This window comes from Nothobranchius furzeri, chromosome 3 (assembly GCF_043380555.1).
Source record: "Nothobranchius furzeri strain GRZ-AD chromosome 3, NfurGRZ-RIMD1, whole genome shotgun sequence".
Lineage (NCBI taxonomy): Eukaryota > Metazoa > Chordata > Actinopteri > Cyprinodontiformes > Nothobranchiidae > Nothobranchius > Nothobranchius furzeri.
Genome location: NC_091743.1, coordinates 39,372,177 through 39,378,176, shown reverse-complemented (window position 1 = coordinate 39,378,176; position 6,000 = coordinate 39,372,177).

Sequence of the window (6,000 nt, the reverse complement as noted above, 5' to 3'; positions counted from 1 at the left end):
AGAGATCAGTTTTTTTTAGTGTACTCCAATCAACAGCCCCTACAACCACAAAAAGGAATGGAGTAATTAGCACTTATGGTTTGTAAATGGCACCCAGAATTATGTTGCACGAAGCACAATTTCACATCATTCTGGGTCCATTTGTGTGAAAACATGGTCCAATCAGGCTGAAACGTTACAAGAAGGTAGAATCCATTGAGTTGTAAGTGATCTGAGCGTTTCAAGATGATCACACATTCCTATAGGGGGTAAAACCATGTCCCAAAGGTCACCGGGCCTGGTGTCACTTTAAAGAAGTAGTCCAGTTACACCTTTGTGGGCTTATAATTTGGCTTCTGAATGTCCTAGAGAGGTCAGGTTTGTTTTAGTGAACTCCAATCAACAGCCCCTACAACCACAAAAAGGAATGGAGTCATTTGCACTTATGGTTTTTAAATGGCACCCAGAATTATGTTGCACGAAGCACAATTTCACATCATTCTAGGTTCATTTGTGTGAAAACAAGGTCCAATCAGGCTGAAACGTTACAGGAAGGTAGAATCTATTGAGTTGTAAGGGATCTGAACGTTTCATGATGATAGCACTTTCCTAAGGGGGTCAAACCATGTCCAAAAGGTCACCGGATCTGGTGTCAATTTAAAGAAGTAGTCCAGTTACAGATTTGTGGGCTTATAACTTGGCTTCTGAATGTCCTAGAGAGATCAGGTCTGTTTTAGTATACACCAATCAACAGCCCCTACAACACAAAAAGGAATGGAGTCATTAGCACTTATGGTTTTTAAATGGCACCCAGAATTATGTTGCACGAAGCACAATTTCACATAATTCTGGGTCCATTTGTGTGAAAACAAGGTCCAATCAGGCTGAAATGTTACAGAAAGGTAGAATCTATTGAGTTGTAAGTGATCTGAACGTTTCATGACGATAGCACTTTCCTAAGGGGGTCAAACCATGTCCCAAAGGTCATCGGATCTGGTGTCAATTTAAAGAAGTAGTCCAGTTACACATTTGTGGGCTTATAACTTGGCTTCTGAATGTCCTAGAGAGATCAGGTTTGTTTTAGTATACTCCAAACAACAGCCCCTACAACCACAAAAAGGAATGGAGTCATTAGCAGTTATGGTTTTTAAATAGCACCCAGAATTATGTTGCACGAAGCACAATTTCACATCATTCTGGGTTCATTTGTGTGAAAACAAGGTCCAATCAGGCTGAAACGTTACAGGAAGTTAGAATCTATTGATTTGTAAGTGATCTGAACGTTTCATGATGATCGCACTTTCCTAAGGGGTCAAACCATGTCCCAAAGGTCACCGGATCTCGTGTCAATTTAAAGAAGTAGTCCAGTTACACATTTGTGGGCTTATAACTTGGCTTCTGAATGTCCTAGAGAGGTCAGGTTTGTTTTAGTGTACTCCAATCAACAGCCCCTACAACCACAAAAAGGAATGGAGTCATTAGCAGCTATGGTTTTTAAATGGCACCCAGAATTATGTTGCACGAAGCACAATTTCACATCATTCTGGGTTCATTTGTGTGAAAACAAGGTCCAATCAGGCAGAAACATTACAGGAAGGTAGAATCTATTGAGTTGTAAGTGATCTGAACGTTTCATGATGATAGCACTTTCCTGAGGGGGTCAAACCATGTCCCAAAAGTCACCGGATCTGGTGTCAATTTAAATAAGTAGTCCAGTTACACATTTGTGGGCTTATAACTTGGCTTCTGAATGTCCTAGGGAGAACAGGTTTGTTTTAGTATACTCCAATCAACAGCCCCTACAAACACAAAAAGGAATGGAGTCATTAGCACTTATGGTTTTTAAATGGCACCCAGAATTATGTTGCATGAAGCACAATTTCACATCATTCTGGGTCCATTTGTGTGAAAACAAGGTCCAATCAGGCTGAAACGTTACAAGAAGGTAGAATCTATTGAGTTGTAAGTGATCTGAACGTTTCATGATGATCGCACATTCCTATAGGGGGTAAAACCATGTCCCAAAGGTCACCGGGCCTGGTGTCACTTTAAAGAAGTAGTCCAGTTACACATTTGTGGGCTTATATCTTGGCTTCTGAATGTCCTAGGGAGAACAGGTTTGTTTTAGAGTACTCCAATCAACAGCCCCCATTAACCCAAAAAGGAATGGAGTCATTAGCACTTATGGTTTGTAAATGGCACCCAGAATTATGTTGCACGAAGCACAATTTCACATCATTCTGGGTCCATTTGTGTGAAAACAAGGTCCAATCAGGCTGAAACGTTACAAGAAGGTAGAATCTATTGAGTTGTAAGTGATCTGAACGTTTCATGATGATCGCACATTCCTATAGGGGGTAAAACCATGTCCCAAAGGTCACCGGGCCTGGTGTCACTTTAAAGAAGTCCAGTTACACCTTTGTGGGCTTATAACTTGGCTTCTGAATATCCTAGAGAGGTCAGGTTTGTTTTAGAGTACTCCAATTAACAGCCCCCATTACCACAAAAAGGAATGGAGTCATTAGCACTTATGGTTTTTAAATGGCACCCAGAATTATGTTGCACGAAGCACAATTTCACATCATTCTGGGTTCATTTGTGTGAAAACAAGGTCCAATCAGGCTGAAACGTTACAGAAAGGTAGAATCTATTGAGTTGTAAGTGATCTGAACGTTTCATGATGATAGCACTTTCCTAAGGGGGTCAAACCATGTCCCAAAGGTCACCGGGCCTGGTGTCACTTTAAAGAAGTAGTCCAGTTACACCTTTGTGGGCTTATAACTTGGCTTCTGAATATCCTAGAGAGGTCAGGTTTGTTTTAGAGTACTCCAATTAACAGCCCCCATTACCCCAAAAAGGAATGGAGTCATTAGCACTTATGGTTTTTAAATGGCACCCAGAATTATGTTGCACGAAGCACAATTTCACATCATTCTGGGTTCATTTGTGTGAAAACAAGGTCCAATCAGGCTGAAACGTTACAGGAAGGTAGAATCTATTGAGTTGTAAGTGATCTGAACGTTTCATGATGATTGCACTTTCCTAATGGGGTCAAACCATGTCCCAAACGTCACCGGATGTGGTGTCAATTTAAAGAAGTAGTCCAGTTACACATTTGTGGGCTTATAACTTGGCTTCTGAATGTCCTAGAGAGATCAGGTTTTTTTTTAGTGTACTCCAATCAACAGCCCCTACAACCACAAAAAGGAATGGAGTAATTAGCACTTATGGTTTGTAAATGGCACCCAGAATTATGTTGCACGAAGCACAATTTCACATCATTCTGGGTCCATTTGTGTGAAAACAAGGTCCAATCAGGCTGAAACGTTACAGGAAGGTAGAATCTATTGAGTTGTAAGTGATCTGAACGTTTCATGATGATAGCACTTTCCTAAGGGGGTCAAACCATGTCCATAAGGTCACCGGATCTGGTGTCAATTTAAAGAAGTAGTCCAGTTACAGATTTGTGGGCTTATAACTTGGCTTCTGAATGTCCTAGAGAGATCAGGTTTGTTTTAGTATACACCAATCAACAGCCCCTACAACACAAAAAGGAATGGAGTCATTAGCACTTATGGTTTTTAAATGGCACCCAGAATTATGTTGCACGAAGCACAATTTCACATAATTCTGGGTCCATTTGTGTGAAAACAAGGTCCAATCAGGCTGAAATGTTACAGAAAGGTAGAATCTATTGAGTTGTAAGTGATCTGAACGTTTCATGACGATAGCACTTTCCTAAGGGGGTCAAACCATGTCCCAAAGGTCATCGGATCTGGTGTCAATTTAAAGAAGTAGTCCAGTTACACATTTGTGGGCTTATAACTTGGCTTCTGAATGTCCTAGAGAGATCAGGTTTGTTTTAGTATACTCCAAACAACAGCCCCTACAACCACAAAAAGGAATGGAGTCATTAGCAGTTATGGTTTTTAAATAGCACCCAGAATTATGTTGCACGAAGCACAATTTCACATCATTCTGGGTTCATTTGTGTGAAAACAAGGTCCAATCAGGCTGAAACGTTACAGGAAGTTAGAATCTATTGATTTGTAAGTGATCTGAACGTTTCATGATGATCGCACTTTCCTAAGGGGTCAAACCATGTCCCAAAGGTCACCGGATCTCGTGTCAATTTAAAGAAGTAGTCCAGTTACACATTTGTGGGCTTATAACTTGGCTTCTGAATGTCCTAGAGAGGTCAGGTTTGTTTTAGTGTACTCCAATCAACAGCCCCTACAACCACAAAAAGGAATGGAGTCATTAGCAGCTATGGTTTTTAAATGGCACCCAGAATTATGTTGCACGAAGCACAATTTCACATCATTCTGGGTTCATTTGTGTGAAAACAAGGTCCAATCAGGCAGAAACATTACAGGAAGGTAGAATCTATTGAGTTGTAAGTGATCTGAACGTTTCATGATGATAGCACTTTCCTAAGGGGGTCAAACCATGTCCCAAAAGTCACCGGATCTGGTGTCAATTTAAATAAGTAGTCCAGTTACACATTTGTGGGCTTATAACTTGGCTTCTGAATGTCCTAGAGAGATCAGTTTTTTTTAGTGTACTCCAATCAACAGCCCCTACAACCACAAAAAGGAATGGAGTAATTAGCACTTATGGTTTGTAAATGGCACCCAGAATTATGTTGCACGAAGCACAATTTCACATCATTCTGGGTCCATTTGTGTGAAAACATGGTCCAATCAGGCTGAAACGTTACAAGAAGGTAGAATCCATTGAGTTGTAAGTGATCTGAGCGTTTCAAGATGATCACACATTCCTATAGGGGGTAAAACCATGTCCCAAAGGTCACCGGGCCTGGTGTCACTTTAAAGAAGTAGTCCAGTTACACCTTTGTGGGCTTATAATTTGGCTTCTGAATGTCCTAGAGAGGTCAGGTTTGTTTTAGTGAACTCCAATCAACAGCCCCTACAACCACAAAAAGGAATGGAGTCATTTGCACTTATGGTTTTTAAATGGCACCCAGAATTATGTTGCACGAAGCACAATTTCACATCATTCTAGGTTCATTTGTGTGAAAACAAGGTCCAATCAGGCTGAAACGTTACAGGAAGGTAGAATCTATTGAGTTGTAAGGGATCTGAACGTTTCATGATGATAGCACTTTCCTAAGGGGGTCAAACCATGTCCAAAAGGTCACCGGATCTGGTGTCAATTTAAAGAAGTAGTCCAGTTACAGATTTGTGGGCTTATAACTTGGCTTCTGAATGTCCTAGAGAGATCAGGTCTGTTTTAGTATACACCAATCAACAGCCCCTACAACACAAAAAGGAATGGAGTCATTAGCACTTATGGTTTTTAAATGGCACCCAGAATTATGTTGCACGAAGCACAATTTCACATAATTCTGGGTCCATTTGTGTGAAAACAAGGTCCAATCAGGCTGAAATGTTACAGAAAGGTAGAATCTATTGAGTTGTAAGTGATCTGAACGTTTCATGACGATAGCACTTTCCTAAGGGGGTCAAACCATGTCCCAAAGGTCATCGGATCTGGTGTCAATTTAAAGAAGTAGTCCAGTTACACATTTGTGGGCTTATAACTTGGCTTCTGAATGTCCTAGAGAGATCAGGTTTGTTTTAGTATACTCCAAACAACAGCCCCTACAACCACAAAAAGGAATGGAGTCATTAGCAGTTATGGTTTTTAAATAGCACCCAGAATTATGTTGCACGAAGCACAATTTCACATCATTCTGGGTTCATTTGTGTGAAAACAAGGTCCAATCAGGCTGAAACGTTACAGGAAGTTAGAATCTATTGATTTGTAAGTGATCTGAACGTTTCATGATGATCGCACTTTCCTAAGGGGTCAAACCATGTCCCAAAGGTCACCGGATCTCGTGTCAATTTAAAGAAGTAGTCCAGTTACACATTTGTGGGCTTATAACTTGGCTTCTGAATGTCCTAGAGAGGTCAGGTTTGTTTTAGTGTACTCCAATCAACAGCCCCTACAACCACAAAAAGGAATGGAGTCATTAGCAGCTATGGTTTTTAAATG